Raw genomic sequence first — 18,116 nt, 5'->3', positions numbered from 1 at the left:
GGTGATATAGTGAAGGGAAATTCCGGGAGCAACCCTAGTGGTGACATGAGGAGAATCATTTTTGAACTTCTTGCTTTTTCCTAACAGTTTAGTGGACCCTTCCCGTTGGCTCCCTGAAGGAGATGCGGGATTTAGTCGAGTGGCTTCCTGATTGCAATTCCCTTTTATATGCACTGCTCGTTCTGGATGAAGATAAATCTTTCTAGGTTTCTTCCCCACTGGAGAGGTATTGACTGTATTCCGAGATGTCGGAATGGTACCTGTGAGTACTGACTGTTGTAGCATTGGAGTAATGAACTGAGTTCCTGGGGTGCCCTGTGCTGCTACTAAAGTGTTCATAAGGAGCATCATTTCCTTCATCTGTACTTTTATCTGCTCTATGTTTCCGGCCACTGGGTTTGTTTACTAGAGCTTCTTCTGCTGGCTTTCCTCCTGTTGAGGCTATCATAGCAACCTCTGGTAAATCCTCCCCTTCTTTGATCTTGAGCCGAACTCGGGTTCCTGGCGGTGTGATGAGCTGAGAAGGATCTAATATTCTGCCTTTGCTACTGATCTTGTTGCTGGAGAGTCCGATGTCATTGCTATTCCCATTTGGTTTGCTTCCTTGGTCAGTCTCGAAATTCAGGAGCTCTTGATCGAGGAGGTCCTGGACCTTATGCCTCAATCTGAAGCATCTGTCAGTCCAGTGTCCTGGGCTTCCCATGTTATAATCACAGCGGGCATTGGGATCAAATCCTTTTGGAGGGGGATCAGTTACAGGTTTTGGAGGAACCGTAGTGACCAGGTTTGTTGCAATGAGTTGAGGAAGTAACTGGGATAATGGCATCGGCACAGGGTCAAATCTCCTCTTCCCCTTCTGTTCAATCCCCGTGGTGAACACTAGAAGAGTCAGCAATCGGGTCTTTCGTAGAAACCCCTGCCTGAATGAACACTGCTATCTCGCCTTCTGATCTTTCTTAAGAGATTTTCCTAATTTCTTTCCTACTTCTGTCTATTCGCTTCTACCGGGAGGATTTCCCTGATTGGCTCTCTTGCCTGGAATGACTTCCCTCAGTCCCGTCCCTACTTCTTCTCATGCCACTAATGGATTTCCACTTCTGAACTCCCACGTATTCAATCGATTCTGTTTCATGGCTCGCAGGTCGGAGAGAGTCCACTTCTTCCATTGATTGGGACTTGACTACTTCAGGTGGATCCGATCCTCTTCTTTCGGGTGGATCCCTTTCTATTGATTGCAGCTCGTGAGCAAACTACCTATCTATATTACCATTCTAACCTGTCTTTGCTGAACCGTTGTAATATTCCATATTACCCTAGCTCACAGCTTATCCTTCTTAATTACATCATCCCTAACTCACAGGTTATCCTTCTATGATACATTGGATTTATTGGATTCGAAGTTCGGTTCGACTGAGCGAGCTGTCTTTTCACTTGGGCTGAGAAGAAAAAGAAAGCTTAATAGAGATTCTCCTCTTCGGATGGAGTAAGAGGCTCCTACTACAATATTACATATTGCCTACTTTACGGGTTACGGGTGAGCTACGAGCAGGCTTGATACCACTCCTTCGGACCCTTCGGACTCCAGCGCTTAGAAGAATCCTTATTAAACTCTTATTACATAGATCCTTCCCTGGAGCAACAAGCTAATTCCCTTACTAAAGAAAGAACTGAGACTTAAAAATAATATTATACCAACGCTTCCCTTTTTCTTTGTAAGTAAACTTCCATCTTCTAAAGGGAGAGTAAACTCACCTTAGCAGTTTGATTATCCATTTTATTCCCCTGAGATTGAAGTTGCTACTGTACCTGTCTTTGAAGAATGCTGCGAACCCGGCCTAAACGCTTCCTGAGACTCAACCCTACTTCGTCTTCGCCCTCCAGCCTTTCCAGTAGTGGATTCAGCTCATATTATAAATTCTTACTTCACGAGAGAGATACTCACTATTGAAGGGTATACCCACGGGAGAGATACCGAAACTAGAAGCTTTGTTGCACCGCGCTCATTGACTTTCTATCAGAGGGGTTGACGTTCAGTGCCGTAGGTCAGAAAAGGAATGAGAGATGAGAAGGTGGGTTGCGTATATAAGCCCCATTTGACGGTCTTTCTTTGGTCGAGTAGTCAACTACCTCTTTGCCCAAGGATTGCGAATATGCTTGACTGAGATTCCAAGCGGCCTAAAAGACTGCTTCTTGAGCACATGAATATTCAATTGCTCCCGAGCCTTCGAGAAAGCCCATCCTCTTTCAATGCCATCTGACCCATCTGTTCAACCCCCACTTCCGGATATTCTAATTCTGTATTTCCGCCTGGCCTATCCCATTCCCTTCTGAAATAGATCTTTAGTCCCTTGCAAGCTTTGAATCAATCTAACTATCCTCGGGCAACCTTTGAGTAGACCACAGGCGGGTACTGTCGGATAGAAGCCAGCTAGAACACAATCTTTCTCCTGTCGGATAGAAGCTTTTCAAAGGATTCAGGCACGACTCCAATGCTTATGGAACGAACTACGACTTGCATTGATCCTTTCTTATGAAATGGAAGATCAGGGCTTATTCTCTCCTTGCTGTAGAAATGGAGATTTTCTTTCTCGTACTCGCTTTCCGAAACCGTACTTGAGACTCTTTCTCGCCCCGCCTAACATCTCTCATTCCTTTTCACACCCCTTTAGCGGCTTCACCTTTCTAATTACGTATTTTATTAGAAATGTGTCTTCTTTCTTGCTCTTCGCCGCCTACATCGACGGAACTTCTGAACTAAAGTCCAGATCTGCTTTGTCGCGTTCCTCCCCTTCTCCTTCGCTGACTAGACTTGTGCCCACTCCACTGTCGATGAAGAATGCTTTTCGGGCGTAGAAGCTTTCCTTAACTAAAGCATTCCCTTTCCCGCTTGACTGGAGCATTTAATTTCTTTACTTGACCGGACCAATTCATATATAATTTATATTGAGAAGGATTCGCAATTGCATCACCCATTGTCTAATTAGTTTCGTAGCTTATTGGATTGGATCAAATTCATTAAGTTACACGGAATATGGCAGCCGTAGATAAGCAAGCTGGGGTTGACCACATCTGTCGAAGTAAAGAAGACAGTCAATCCCAATCGATGAGAACGAAGTATTTGATTCTTCGACAAGACGGGGGATCTAGTAGCTGCTTAATCTATGTCAGTAGGTCTCGATACCTTATTTTCAGGTAAAGCCCATCGGCTTAGGAGGACTCTCAATGGAAAGGGGGCCGCTTCCCGCTAGAAAGAAAGCTCGTTCTCGTGCTGCCCTTCTCATCCGTACCATCATCTCTCCTCACCTCAAACTCGGATGTCTTCGAAAGTGCACTGAACATTGCCTCTACCCCAGAGAAGATAGAGTGACCTTCCAGTAAGCTCTCGTTCGCTAGTCCACCGCGCCCCTACTATCTATCTATTAAGGGTGTCACCCAGAAAAGCTTTTACCGGGGTCAGAGTCCACTCTATCATAGGCCTTAGCCATATCAAATGTGCTCGGACTTGTTTAGTCATAAGTCAGTATAATAGGCCGTTGCGGGAAGAGGTGTTGAGACGTTTTATTTTTCCTAAGCAAAGATCGATGCTCCTGCAATCACAAGCAAGTCACTCTCTCGACAAAACAGAAAGCCAAAGCTGCAAGCCGGGAATGATTGACTTAATAAATACAAACTAAAACGTAGCTAGCATCGCTTGGCTCTGACTGAGTGGAAATACGAGGAAGCAGGCAAGCAAGTAGCCCTGTCCTAGAAAACTACGTCGAGGGAAAGATTAAGAGAAAATGAAAGTTAAGAGATAGATAGGCAACTGGAATTACGCACATACCTTTACTACAGCAAGCTCTATAATTCTAATTCCCTTTCTCCTTGGATGAACTGCATTGCTCATATTGACCCGGGTGTAGGTACAGCTAGTCTCTCCACCGAAAGAGTCGCCACTAATCTATTACCTTAGCAAGAAAGAACAAAGAAAGGAATGGAAACACATGCACTTTGACTTTCAAGAAGAAAGACAGAACCAATCTTTCTTGTAGTGCTGAGACTCTTGAGTAGATAGGTGCTCTACTCTATGCCAGCCCCAGTCAAATGAACCCAGTAAGTAATAGAAGTCAGTCATCAATAAGAGTCTTGTATTGAGGTATAAATTGTAAGAGAAAAGATGAAGGAATGAACCTGGGTGAGACAAGGCCAAGATGTGAATAAGAGATGAGCCAATTAAGCAAGCTCATTATGAAGAAAGCTCTACATCGGAAATGATAATAATGTTAAGATGGATGAGTGGAGTGACTAGGAGAGAGAAGGGCTCTCATTAGTGCCCTTACTTTAGATAAATGGAATTAAACATATAAAGTAGTATATCCAGAGCCATACAGAATAGTCAAAAGGAAAGGGTCTACCCGAACTTTCATACTATGCAATTAGCTACTTTTGCTATTGTGGAGGATAGAAACTGACTGACAATGTGATCATGATACGCTGTAGGTGGAAGTCAGAGCAAATTCCGCCCCTAAGCCATTGATCGCATAATACATCAAGAGCTAAACTTGATGCAAGACTGAAGGAGGTACTAAACTTAATTAACATGCCTAAATGGGAGGGCTAGCCTTATGAAATTCCTTGATCAAGAAGAAGGGGAAGGAACACGGGCATATTCACGTCTGGAGATGCGAATCCAGCAAGAAAACTACTGCTGCAATCAAAGGGCTGCCATTAATTAGTCTAACGCACAACGGCTTTACTCAATCCATTGCTTGTTCGTTAGTCCTTATGCACAAATGCGCACAGGAAGGAAATGAAGCTACATCCTAATAGCAGGAAAGAGATTCTATTACCAGTAATTGTCTAGCTACACGTACACGGTCTTCCATCTGCGCCTTCGCTTCGCTTGATGGATTTATGAGTCTTTACGAACTAACTCACCGAGGGATTGAACTTCCATCGTAGTAACCGTAGTTGGGCTCCGAAAGAAGGTTCTGAAAGAATTGTAGGTGAACATCAATAGGGAAAGCAAGAAGCCTGAGAGAGCTTCCAGGCGGAAGTACCTAAGGGCAATCACTCAGAGAACAAATCACACTATTAAAAGCACTAACAGCAGCAGCGGAAAGTTGCCTTGGTTGAGGCACTCTCAGATGGGCTTCTCCCCGGAAGAAAGAAGGGGGTGAGGAAAACAATAGCCTCAAAGAAGGGCATCCCATTGACTCCTTTAGGATAATTGGTTGCAGATGTTGAGACACCAGGTTCAAAGATGGAGGCTAAGACTTCTCACTCTTTATCCTCATTGGACTGAAGGAATACGCTGCTAAGGATGTCTGTCAAAAGAGTCCTCGCTACTCTTTGATCTATCTCCTCAGCTCTTCGATAGAAGCAATATTGGATTACAGGAACTACAGCCAACTAGTAGACGTTACGCTCCTCCCTCTTGCCAGGAGGCACTTCGATGCACTCTCCTTCAGGTAGGATTATTTTATAAACATTGAGGAGGTAAGAGCCCTATCAACCATACATTTCGCATACTAGTGAAAACTAGAAGCTTAAACTCCTTACTCAACTACAAATACAGTAAGGAAAGGGGGGCAACGATCGATCTTGTTTGACTGAGGTGCTCACTGGGTCTTTCAGATTGGTAGCTTCTTTCCCGTCTTGGTCCGTGTCGAAGAGAAATATGGAACCCATCAATGCCCGACCCTAGACTTGAATGAAGCAGCCCGGCTTGGAGCCCTATTTTGGTTATGGGTATCGTGTAGATCCAGCCAAATCCCATATTAGAGACATTGGGGCACCTGCACCTTTATATTAACAAAAAAGATAGGGACCGACCCTTCTCTTCTATCTATACGTGGGATACATTCCCTCTTATCCGGTTAGGGCTTCTTCCCAAGAAATGAACAAGCATCGAAGGCCATTAAAAGCCATGGTACTGAGACCCACCGCTCACCCAACTCACAGTGCGTGGTCGAATTCCTAGGGCGGGCCACACCACACTATAGAATGAAGAATGAAAATTGCTAGCCTTTATTACCACGGGATTCTCCTTCTGCATTTTTTCCGAGGCTTCTTTCTCTAAGAGCGCATGCCGAATGGGCCCAATTATGCACCTGGCTGCCTTATTGCAAAACCCATCAATCCCCGGAGGTTGGTATACGAAATACAAAGAAAGGCGGAATTTGCAGCATTCAAGTTATTGAAGAAAGTCTTTCCTATAAGAAAGAGGGGGCATTCCGTATTAATTAGATAGAATGAGGGAAGCCTACTTTGATCTTGTTCTAAAGTGCGCCCATTAGTACTACTATAAGAGCCAGGCCAAACAACAGGCTTCTTATATAAATAGAAAGCCCTTTCCCTATCTGCCTTATTTATCCGCACCTATCTACTCTTTTCTTTGGAATGGAAGGTTCGGCTATTCAAATCGTAAGCATAGATTTGGAAATAGATAAGTGGAAGGGTTATTTTGTTCTATAAACCTCGCAGAAGCGGGAGAGCGATCAACCAATTGTTGGGTTCCTGTGCCCTAGTTTATTCATGTGGTTGGGTTAGGCGTATCCGAAACGTAGGTATTACTCTCTTTCTTAACCTGGCCTTACCTTTCGGAAATGTAGACGGGCGGATGGAAAGTCTCTCATAGCTACATAGAGATCGAGCTTGGAGGCCAGTCTAGCAGGTGATTTGATCGGGCGCCCACGGAGGCTGCGAAGGGGAATCGGTTCTACGGGACGATCATCCCAATGGTCACTCATATGGTACTATATGTAGGAGATATTCTGAAAGATCTCATAAGGAGAAGGGAACGACCCCCTTCGATCCTGCCTGCAAAATTGGGGAAGATAGATAAAGGGGAGCTGGCTTGACCAATAGGTACTTCTTCGCTCTAATCTAAATGGAGATAGGGCTTGATGAATCGAGGAGATGGAAACTTCCAAGCAACTTTATGGCGATTTGCAAAGATCGACTCCTACTGTGCCCAACAGCGCTTAAAAACAAGCAAACATTTAACATCTTTTTCAGAGAGGGTGACCGGTTTAATCCCTTCATCGGGAATATATATGAGCTCTCCGATTAGCAGACTCTGAAGAATGAGAAGGAACCACGGCTGCTGCTTCTTTAAATAAAAAAGTTTTGGATCATCAATATCGTTCTTGATGCTAAAATCTCCCTCTATAGGTGTCGAGGGGCTTTACGGCTTCTTCATTCCTAGCCGAACGTTTAGTATAGTATTTGACCCAGCCTAGTTCTGGAATCGGAATGTTTTATAGATATGCTTTCAAAAAAGCAAGGAGTTCACAAGCTATTGATCTACTATATAAGCAGAAAGGGGTGATTAAAAAGCAGCTCGAGACCTCATGGACATAGAGCCTTCCTCTCCCGTTGCTGTTCGGGCTCGGCCGTTAAAGGACGTACCCAAATAGAGCCGTTTAGGCGATGGAATCCTTTATCATGTTTGCCTATCTGACATGACTAACGTTGGTTTTTCTTTCTCAAATAGGGCCACTGGATGCGTTTGGGGATAGGAGGAGATTGACCACTAGGGGGTTCACATGACATGATCTGGAACGGGTGACTCCACTAGCAAGGGAACGGCGGATTCATAATCCACTCTCGCTAATTAGACAAACGGGAATCGAACCCAATTACGAGAGCCTACTATCTCTGTCCTCAACAGTCGCTTCTTTTCTTGCTATCCTTGAGTAAAGGGATAATTATGCTTATACTTTCTTTGGTCTTGAACTCGCTCCCCGCTTGAGAATGAATGTTGGAAACTCTTCGATGACATGTTCCTTTGAGTGCACGATTCCTTAGCTGTGCCTGTTTGGTACCGAGCTCTTTGATGGCCTTTCTTTATCCGTTCACGCTAAAAGGTAGTGAGTGGAGTCAGGCACGATCCTCAGCAGCCGAAAGAAGCCTTGTTCGATCTCCTGTTGAAGTGGTGACTCACCTGCAACATAAGTTTTGCAAACCTAGGTTAATTCAACCTTCCACTGGACGAAGGCAAAAAAAAAGAGATAGAATACGACGGTTTTTCAGGCGTATAGAGAATGACACGATCATCTAGCCTTGGCCCTCTCATCATCTGATTCCCGAAAGGCAGAACTGAAGAACGTTTGGGACTGGGCACGACCCCTCTTCTTTCTTTAGACTCTCGTTTTTTGTTTTCTGGATGTGGATTGAGCATTTTGTTGAGTATTGTTTTTGCGCTTGTTAACCTTCTTCTTTTTGACCGGACAACTGGATGCGCGAATCTTGCTCTACCACCCCTTTCTTTAAAAAGAAAGAACTCTAGTGAATGACTAAGAGGAAGTGCCTCTGTGGTTGTCAACGAGAAGTAGCTCGGAGGGTACGATCAGGGGAATATTATCTTTCCTAATGTCTAATGAAGTCCCGCTGTGAGTGTGATTCAAAGAGATGGCAGTGCTCTCTCAATCGTCCGAGGAAGATTAAAAAACCGAGTAACGAGTTCGCGCTTCTGTCAACGAGAAGTAGCTCGTAGAGAGGGGTCTTTCTATAGATCCTTATGTCTTATGAAGTTCTCTCTCCCGTAGTTAGTGTGAGAAGGCTTCAGTCTAGCTTCTAGGTGGTAGAGCCATCAAGGAGCTTCCCTGTGCTTCGTAAATCAATAGGATCCTCCTCGTGGGATAGCCTTCAATCAAACAAGTTAAATCCTATCCCTTACCTTAGTGAGACAGAGAGAGCTTATTCTTAGAATCTGGGGTGGTCGTAGATCAGAAGAGATGGCTAAAGGAAGCTAATTCATGCTAGTACGGATTCTTAAGTAAGCAATATAATAAACACAATAATGCCTAAGCAATGGAGTTGTAATTCTTAAGTATGCTCTTTCAAGCGAGTTGTCAGGTAAGTCAGGTAAGAAGTCAGGCTAGCTCATTCCAAGCAAGAGAGGCAGGCAAGAAAGGAAGCATAGCATGCAAGGCACTTCTCGCTCTTTAATAATGCTAGTGGTTCTGCTCCGGTAGGCAAGATATAAGAAAAGCTAACAATGAAAGCTCTAAGCAAGGCAAGGAAGCTTCTCTACTAAGCACTTCACTCTAGTTGTTATGATTATGCTAATGAAAGCAAGGTAGCTTAGCTTGCTTACTCTCCCTGACCTCTTGCTGGAAGCATCGGAATCAAAAGATTGAGAAGGAGGTGGAGTATGCAAGCAACCTTTGCTTTGGATCCGGAGATTGAGATGATGCCTAATGGCTCTAGTCAGCTGCTTCTTACCCTCCAGTTCCCCACCCGGATGCTTTGTAGCTTACCTTCGAAAGATGTTCTATTGGGTCACCTCCTTCCATTGGGAGAGAGATCAGGAGAGCTGGGTTTGGTAGTTCCCGTTAGCTGGCAAGGATACGAATACAGGTAAAGTAATTGGTTTATTGGACTTTGAATGCTGCCTGGCAGCGGAGCGGCTGGAAGAGAAAGAAAAGGAGGTGGAGCTGGGCCAGCAGAGGCACTTGAGAATGAGATGTTTGGTTCTTATCCGGGGTCATTGGATAGGGTGAAAGGCTAGCTTCTGAATCACAGGTTCCTGGTTCAGATGCCGCAAATCCGGTGTGTTGTCTCCTTGAACAGAGAGTAAGAAAGCAGAAATTCCTTCCTCCCTCATTCACGGACACTAAGCAGGGGCGGGCTTTCAAAGTAGTAGCGCTAGCGGCGCAGAAGGAGCTTGACACCATTGAATCAAGTTTGAAAGACTACGTATGAAAGAAGAATCCCCAGAGGGAGTGAACGGAGCTGCGCGAAGTGAGAACTAGAGCTTTAGGTTAACGTCACAGAGCCGGTAGGAACGGCACGTGCTGTATGAAACAATATGGCTCACTTAGGCCCGACGCCAGGACGCTTGTACTAGGATAGCCTATAAGACTTGTGGAGATAATATTAATATAAACCATGGGCCCGGCTAACAAAGGTACTAGAACCTTCTAGCTGATGGTAAAATCTTGGTCTCTGCCTATCGCCGGGACGTGTGATGCGGAGGCTTCCGTCCCCAAGGACGGACTGGGAAGTTATTCCCCTTCAACTTGACCAGCTTAATCACCTAAAGCCTATGAATGAATCTCAACCGTATCCACGTCACATTCAAGGTCGATTAATTGGCTTATTTGAATGCTGAAAAACCGCCTTTTCGATGCTTTTAGTATGGTGACACTAAACTGAAGCGTTCATAAAACGAATAATTGATCCAGCGTAGATTTGAGTTTCAGCGTAAGCCCTAGTTACTAACTTTCCTCCCTTTCCTTACCTAGGGCAGGCTTTCCATCTTAATACTAGAAAGAGACTTTCAGCTTTCACTCTTAATGAATGCAGTAACGGGTGGTTTCCTAAGGGTTTTCCTTACCCTGCTATCGATTCAATTCGTGCCAGCTACGCTTCCTCTTCTAGAACAGTGACAGCCTAGTCTGATTCCCCCTTCCGAAAGTGCCACACATGCCTACTTACTTAGGTCAATCAGTTCCTTCCGTCGCCTTCCCCAGTAGCCCCTTTTGCCCTGTCCTCTTCTATTCCTATTCAACTTGGAATTTATTAAAGTAAGACACTAAAGCATTCAAGCAGGTAAGACAGTGACGAACTCGTCCATTAACTATGCCAGTTGCTTTCAAACAGAGGGCATATTAGAGTAGAGCACCCGCTCATTCTCTTCCTTAGCACAAGCACTAAGCGATAATAATTGTTTTATTTACTTATTTTTGAGAACAACTAAGCGATAATAATTCCTTTATTTACTTATTAAAGTAGTTACCGGAATGCTCATTTTTTGTCCATAAGTTCTCCTCGCCGTAATTCTCTCTGGAAGTCGCCCCTACAACCCCTTGACTCCTGCGGGCTACGTTCGAACTAAACGAGAGTAAGTAACCCCGAGAGAACGGACTGACTACTAGGAGGGGGAAGGACCTGCGCCTAGCTAACGGAGTTCACGAGGAACCGACTTCAGTTAGTGAAGCGAGGCCTCAAACATCAAACCATATCTTACTGAATAATCTGACTGAACCGAGTGAGGTATAGACAGATTATATTATATCACAGCTTGTGTTGTGGCGAGACGAAGGCTTGCTTACCGGACAAGAAGGATTAGACTTTAGACCCACTAATGGACTATAGCGAACGGAGAGAAACAAACCTAAGTCACTACTGTATTGCGAACCATAAGGAACAAACGCACTACCAGTGACTGGCTAAAAGATAGAACACTCTTTCCTATTCCTACTCCAGGCAAGTAGTACGGATACGGACTATAACTCCAGCCTACTGCTCCATACAGAGTACGGATTCAGGGATTTCAAACACTCTAATGGACTATAACGAGCTGAGTAGTGTAGTACTAAAGCCCTGAGTGACTCTTGGCTGCCCTCAGTGATAGACGCAATTACTTTGATTACTCTATTCCTACGAAACGCGCCAATAAAGAGTGGGGGAAGGGACGGATTTGAGACTACCGATGTCTGACGTGCTGATACATAGAGCAGCCGGGTAGTGGATTTTTTAGAAAGAGTGTTTCCTCCTTTTATTAGAGTATAGGTGTTTCCCTCTTCTCTTCTCCGTGTGTATTGAATGATGGAATCAACTACGAGACCGATTGGATAGTGGATTCCGGTTGCTCACATCACTGGTGATATGAGTAAGTTCCTAAGGCTACAAAAGTACAAAGGTAACGATGCAGTTGTCACGGCGGACAACACTGTACATCCAGTGGAGCATGTGGGTGACCTGCCCATTTCGCCCATGAAAGGAGGATCCAAAGTCTTGGAGAACGTTTACCACGTTCCGGGAATGAAGAAAAACTTGGTATCGGTTCCTCAGATTACAGCAGCTGGGCACTATGTGCTTTTCGGTCCAGAGGATGTCAAAGTATTGGCGAACGCAGATGTTCGTGGAGACATCCTAATGGAAGGCAGAAAGGTGAAGAAGCAAGAATGAATCTATTAATCTATTAAAGCTGTCTTTGATTGATCTTCGAAGCTCTCCTAAGGAACTACTACTCAAATGAAAGAAAGAGTCCCACCTACGAGTTTTTGCCTTACTCAGCGGAACCAGGACTACCCCTTTCATGCAGAATCTGTGAATGCGCTTACCTTGACTAACCTACCCGCCTAGATAAAGGAAGGATACCGAATGCTTATCTTCATAAACATCATAGAAGAAGTCTAACTAGAGTCATTATTAGGAGGAACCTTATTGGATTGATAATGAAAACCAGACTAGAGACGAGGAACTTGCACCGAAGAACAACAATACGGTCTACCGGACTGAGACCGACAGACTGCTATCAAGCGGGAGAGAAGGTTGCTCCAGATGAGAGTTGGTCGTGTATATTGCTTTCTCGCCGGTAAGATTCACTACCTCTTCTATCAATATAGCTAGTATAAAGCCTATTCCTTTCCGAAACTGTACGGTACGATTACGATGGTGGATTACTTATTCCGATCTACATCTCCTCGTGCTCGCCTCTGCCTTGCCTGCGGATGATGCCTTTCACCACTTCTTCCTACTCATATTCAATATTCTTTTTTGGCTCGAACTTTATTTTGAGCCGAGACTGTCTTTGTTGAGCTCTACGCCTTTGCCTTTGCCCACGAATTGCGCCGGGGATAAAAGAACATAATTACATTATCCCTTCGACGACTGAGCCGGGGCTTGCCCCTTTCATTTCACATGGAATTGATCGCCTATTTAAAGTAATATTCCATATTACCCTCGCTGACAACGTACCTATCTTAGAAATTCCTCCTATATTTACTGGATCTTGGGTAACTTAGACTGAGATTGGAACTTGATTTGATCATTCGCTCCTCATTCTTAACGAGATGAGCTCATTCATTCCTTGCGCTTAGTTACCTTCATTCATTCCTCCACGGAGAGAGGCTCTATGAAAGAAGAGAATACGGAGCAACCTTCGCCTGAGACGGGGCTTCCTTAGAGTGGACAGAGACTGTGATCCTAGCTTTCTGACTGGGCAAGCAGCTCCTACCGAATTTGCTCCTAGACTGCTTTCAAGGTTCACGTTCACTACGGACAGCAGGGACGGAAACTCCTACTGGCGTTCCTCGTTACTTGACTGACCCACAATCCATTAAATAAGTTCAGTTCAACCTGAGATTCCATTTCTACAGAACGGAGAAAGGGGAGAGCGGGGAAGTTGTTGAGTAAGTCAGTTCAGTGTTCAAGCGGATTGGCAGTCAAGTAAGGATAAGATCTATCTCAAGTAGGAAAGGAGTGAAAGTCAAGGCCCTGGAATTCAGTTCCGTAGGGAAATCAAGATAGGTGGTTTGCTCACCCGTAAAAACGAGGCGCTAAGAAAGAAGAAGTTAAGTCTACGCTAGGAACGAGTTCCGGGCTAAGGACGAAGCAAGTGCTTTAACCCTCCTATTGATTCTTTCTGGTAAATCCCTCTTCGCCTCGAGTCTGGTAGTACTAAAAAAGGTTTGCTGCTCTTCTTCTTTCTGAAAGATAGCTATTCTTCGCCTCTCGAAAGAGGCTACGTACCTGTTAAACGATAAGCGCTACGCTTTTCCCTAGGGCTTTTACTTCTTGTCTACAGCAGTTCAAGTACGAGAAAATGAATTCCTCTAGCTAAGTTCCCTGTCGAGAGGGAAGAAAGGAGAATTTACTTCGGGGCTTAAGGTAGTCCAGTCACCCTCAGGTCATAATAGAGTCTAGTATGACATCGGTAGGAAGATAATGCAGCTAAGCCGAGACTTGCTTCTGAGGCATTTCAGACTTTACTTGCTGTTGCCGATATGATCTTTTCTCTTGTTTCAGAAGTGGAGTTTGCTGCTATCGTAGATAAGAGTGACGGAATTGATAGAGCGAAATCCACCCGGAAAGAAGAACTGCAGCTCGATTTGAGATGAAATCTGGCAATAGCTCTAGGGCTGGTTCTGCACCAGATAAGAGAGTTGGGATTGAGCTTTTACTAAAGGACCTATTATTGTTATTGTCAATTCCCAGTCTTAAGACGATTATCCCGGATTCACCGACATTAGCTTCCGAACAAGCTCATGCCATCTCGTGAGTAATAGAAATCCTTTTCCTTCGTTGTTGCATCGGAATGCTAGTGCAATAAAATAAGACTTTATGAAGGCTGTGAGGGAGCTGCTTTGAGAGAAATTATGCCTATTTAATTCATTTTCTTCGATAGCATCCGATTACTGAACACCTTCAAAATCCGACGGCACACTGAAACAACTCAAGCGAAAGAAGCCCGCATACCCACTCTTCTCTCTCCCCCCTTGCCTTGGGCTTGGGGGCCTCGTTGTCGCCTTTGGCTTCAACTACTTTTGCTTCAGGGAACAGATAGCTTGCTGCCCAAGCTTACCTCCCAAAAAACAAGCCATATAGAGTGAGTGGAAAAGGTAAGAAAAGTCTTGGCTACGGAGGGAAGTAAGCAAGAAGTTCTGGTTGCGGGCTAACGTAACGGCTTTCAATCGTGTAGTTCAGTCTGGGCGTAAGGCCTATCTATAGTCCGGTCGGAAAGGCATCAGTTGTTGGGCTAGTAAGGCTCTTTCTTTCGCGGGCAGGTTACAGTTAGTTAACTCTATCCTTTTCGCCATCCTGGTCTTCTCTTTTATTCCTTCCTCAAGGAGTAATCCAGCGGGTTTAGCATATTCTCCATGCCTTTCTCTAGAAGTGATCTTGACCATAGAAGGGCCAAGGTTGCTTGGGCTACGGTCTGTCTTTCTAGATTGCCTAGGAATCTCCAAAATGGAATCTTTGAATCATGCAGCTTTGCTCAAGCACATATGGCACCTCCGCTCAGATGGGGATCATGGTCTCCCCTCCGGATCTTTGTTGTCCTCCTCAACCAACATATTGATATACTAAGGACTGGCGAATTCACACTTCTTCAAGTTCAGCCCCGTGCTTCAAGGCAGGCATCCGAAACAGATCTGGGACTTTGCACATGCTCTTACCATGTCCCACTGAAAACCGGGATGTTGAGGATACCAATACAGAGTGAGAACAGTATGGTAACCTACATAACTCATCAGCCTCATGGATGGACACGATCCCTTACCCTGTGCTATAAGTCGCGCCTTAGCCTATCTTGAGAAGGAAGAAATAGTTAGGTTGGACGGCCGAGGTACCTTACTTCCCAACTGAAGGAGATGTCTAAATGTCATTAGATACGGAATTGGAAGATAGAAAGGATGGTTCGGTCCCCCCATAAAAATCGCCTTAGCATTTAGCATCTCTATCTTCATTCCTTCCCATAGGCATTAGCCCCTTCCCATAGGCATTAGCCTCAGAATCTCCATCTGATCTGAATCCCATTCACATCGTGTGAAGCCAAATCTGAAGTTTGATTCAGAGCTAGTTTCAAACTATAGGGTAGGGGCTCTTCCCGCGCTATTGCGTACGTACTTAGCTTAGCTAGTTTAGGGCTTCTATCGCGCTATTATAGCTAATTTTAGGCTAAAAACACGGGGTTTTAAAGCTAGAGACGTTCAATTCATGCTTTTTTATGATAGCTATTTAATCTTGTTAGTTAATCCATGCCCCCCGTCACAAAGTTGCTAATGGCTTTCGGTACGCCGTGCGCACGAAAGGATCTCAACTGGTGTAGGGTTCTCGTCCCACAGACCCCATTTCGGTGCCATTGCAGTGGGCTCACTGGGCCCTCCAGTTTTTCCGATCGCTCTTCTTGCGCGCGAAGTACAGCAAGCTATAGCCACTTTGCTTCCAAGCGCGGATCGCTAATCAAGTTGAGAGATCGGTCCTGACGTCGAACAGGTTGCCTCCCTAGGCGCGTCGGTGCGCGCGAAGGTTTTGTGGGCCCTTGATCCGATCCCTCTCTTGACTCGCAAGACGCGCTTTACTCACCATAGAATATAGAATAGATCGAGGAAGCAACCATTGCCTGCGGCCAGATTCCATCCGATCTTGTTTGACTGCTTATATACATAATTAGTTAACCCTTCCAAATAGCCCAGAAAATGACAGCCATCAAAAGGCCTAAGCACATATAGCCTCGGCCTGTCCAAATGATGTTCAGCGGTCTCTACCCAAGTAGCTGTGGCCCATGATCCAAAGGACCCGCAACCAGTCAATCATGCTATCCTTACCTTCCAACCAATCGGCCAATCACGCTATCCTTACCTTTCAACCAACCCCTTCGATTCCGCTTCTGCAGCAGTATATAATCTCGGTCCCTTACCTTGATGCCTACAGCTCAATTTGTTTTCCAGTGATGGCAAGAATCCGCGAAATACTTCTTTTTATTTTTCTTCTTCTTGTGTTGTTTCTGAATGGCATCATAGCTACACGAGGGAAAGCGATGCTGCCCACTCTGCCGCAAAAGGGGGCCGCTTTCTTCCCCCCAAAAATGCCAGTTCCACCATCAGGGCCCAGCAAGCAGCATAATTGTGTTCCGAGGCTGCGTTTCATTCCAGCAACAGTAGTATATGGTTCAAAACGCCTTGTTCCATCCGGCGCGAATCCCCTCCATCACTAGTATAGTGGAGGTGTTATTTGTATTGCAATAATGAATAAATGTACGAACACAAATAATGAGCAGACCAGCCCACTTTTATATGTGGGTTCATTTCATAATGTATTTTTGTTTTGAATAAAGAAGCGCGCTCCTGTTAGTGTAACGTAGGTGTCTTTCTCGGTTGATGGATGGGATAAATGCCTATATCGCTTTGTAATGTTATTGTCATGTTGATGCTATATTAAAGAATATAATCTAAAAAAGTTGCTCAAGACTTAGTCCCATTCTTTATAATTGTCTTTCTCGTACTGTGTAAACGAACTTCAAGTCTTAATTGTGTACTCAACAGGAAGCGTCACAGCCTAGGTTTGGGCCACCCCCGATGTCGATCTGCAGTAATAGTTTTCGAAAGTAGTTTTCCGAGGTAGGTTCTATTTTAACCTAGAGCGATTTGCCTGCTTCTTTCTAGGCTATAGTTTACCTGTATCATGCAAATGTCCAACACTTAGGTGCTTTCTAAGATCATCCTATATGAAAGATGTATGACATGTGTGGATAATGAATGACTTGCATGGTATGCAATCTGAACGTCCACAGAGTACAAAAGGTAAGACCTAATAAGAGAAATGAGCTTAGCACAACACGATATGGGATAGAAACCTAATCCTAAAAGGAGAAAACCCATCACTGAACAATCATAGGAATAGAAGAAATAGGTTCAGACCAAGTGACAGAACTCTCTATGAGTTGGGCTACATAAAAGATCCTATTCTAAAATGGATGTAGCTTAACTAAAGCCCAATGCCAAGCAAAGCCCTAGACTACAAGTGAAGAAATTGGGTTCAACTAAGCCCTTAACCCAACATGAGGTGGAGCCTTAACCCGACACAAGATGGGACCCTATTAGGATAGTGGGCTTAGTCAGCCCAACATAGGTTGTCAACCAAAAAGGAGAAGTTCCCGCGATTTAAGGTTTATGGATATCCTACCCTAAGACGAGAGGATTGGGCTTAGAATAAGACCCATCGGTGGATAAGATCACATCCTCATGACAAGAGGTGTACACGTTAGGCCTCACTCAAGGTAATAGGCCAAACCTAACGAGTCCAAACAAATTGGATCTTATTGTATGACAAAACCACAGATTGGGCTTAATTCAAGGCCCAGAAAAGATGGGATGGGTTGAATCCATAAACCGCTCCGTGGGGTCCAATGACTCTCAGAATGGCTTAGAATTGCACACAATTGCTATAACTTGGGTCTAGTCATAATCCTTATGGGCTCAAGTCGTATTGGATCCTAAGTCTCACACATCGGGCTTAATTCAAAGCCCTTCCCTATTTATTCTAAAGGTCCATCATAGGGCCCAGAAACACAGCCTATAAGTCAATTTTCCTAAGGTGAAAAAGAGTGGGCCCAACATAGAACCCCAAGCAATCTAACAAGCACACGCAGTCACACGGGTGGACCTATGGGAAATTTCTAAGCTCTCTAGTGTGGCTAAGTGTCTCCTTATAACTCCGGTAAGGCTTGGGGGAGGAAGCTCCCATTGTGCCTCTCAAGATGGGCTATTTAAGGTGGCCTGCCTTGGTCATCAGCGCGGTTGCTCCCCTTGACGTATCTCATGGTCTGGAGTGGGCCATGGGTACTGGTCCGTGGGGTGGAGGAAACTGGTCGCGGTCACAGCACAGGCCGAGTGGGC

The sequence above is a fragment of the Prunus mume genome, linkage group LG8, assembly GCF_029339155.1.
Source record: "Prunus mume cultivar Tortuosa linkage group LG8, ASM2933915v1, whole genome shotgun sequence".
NCBI lineage: Eukaryota > Viridiplantae > Streptophyta > Magnoliopsida > Rosales > Rosaceae > Prunus > Prunus mume.
The sequence above is the reverse complement of the archived record's forward strand: the minus strand, read 5'-3'. Positions refer to the sequence as shown.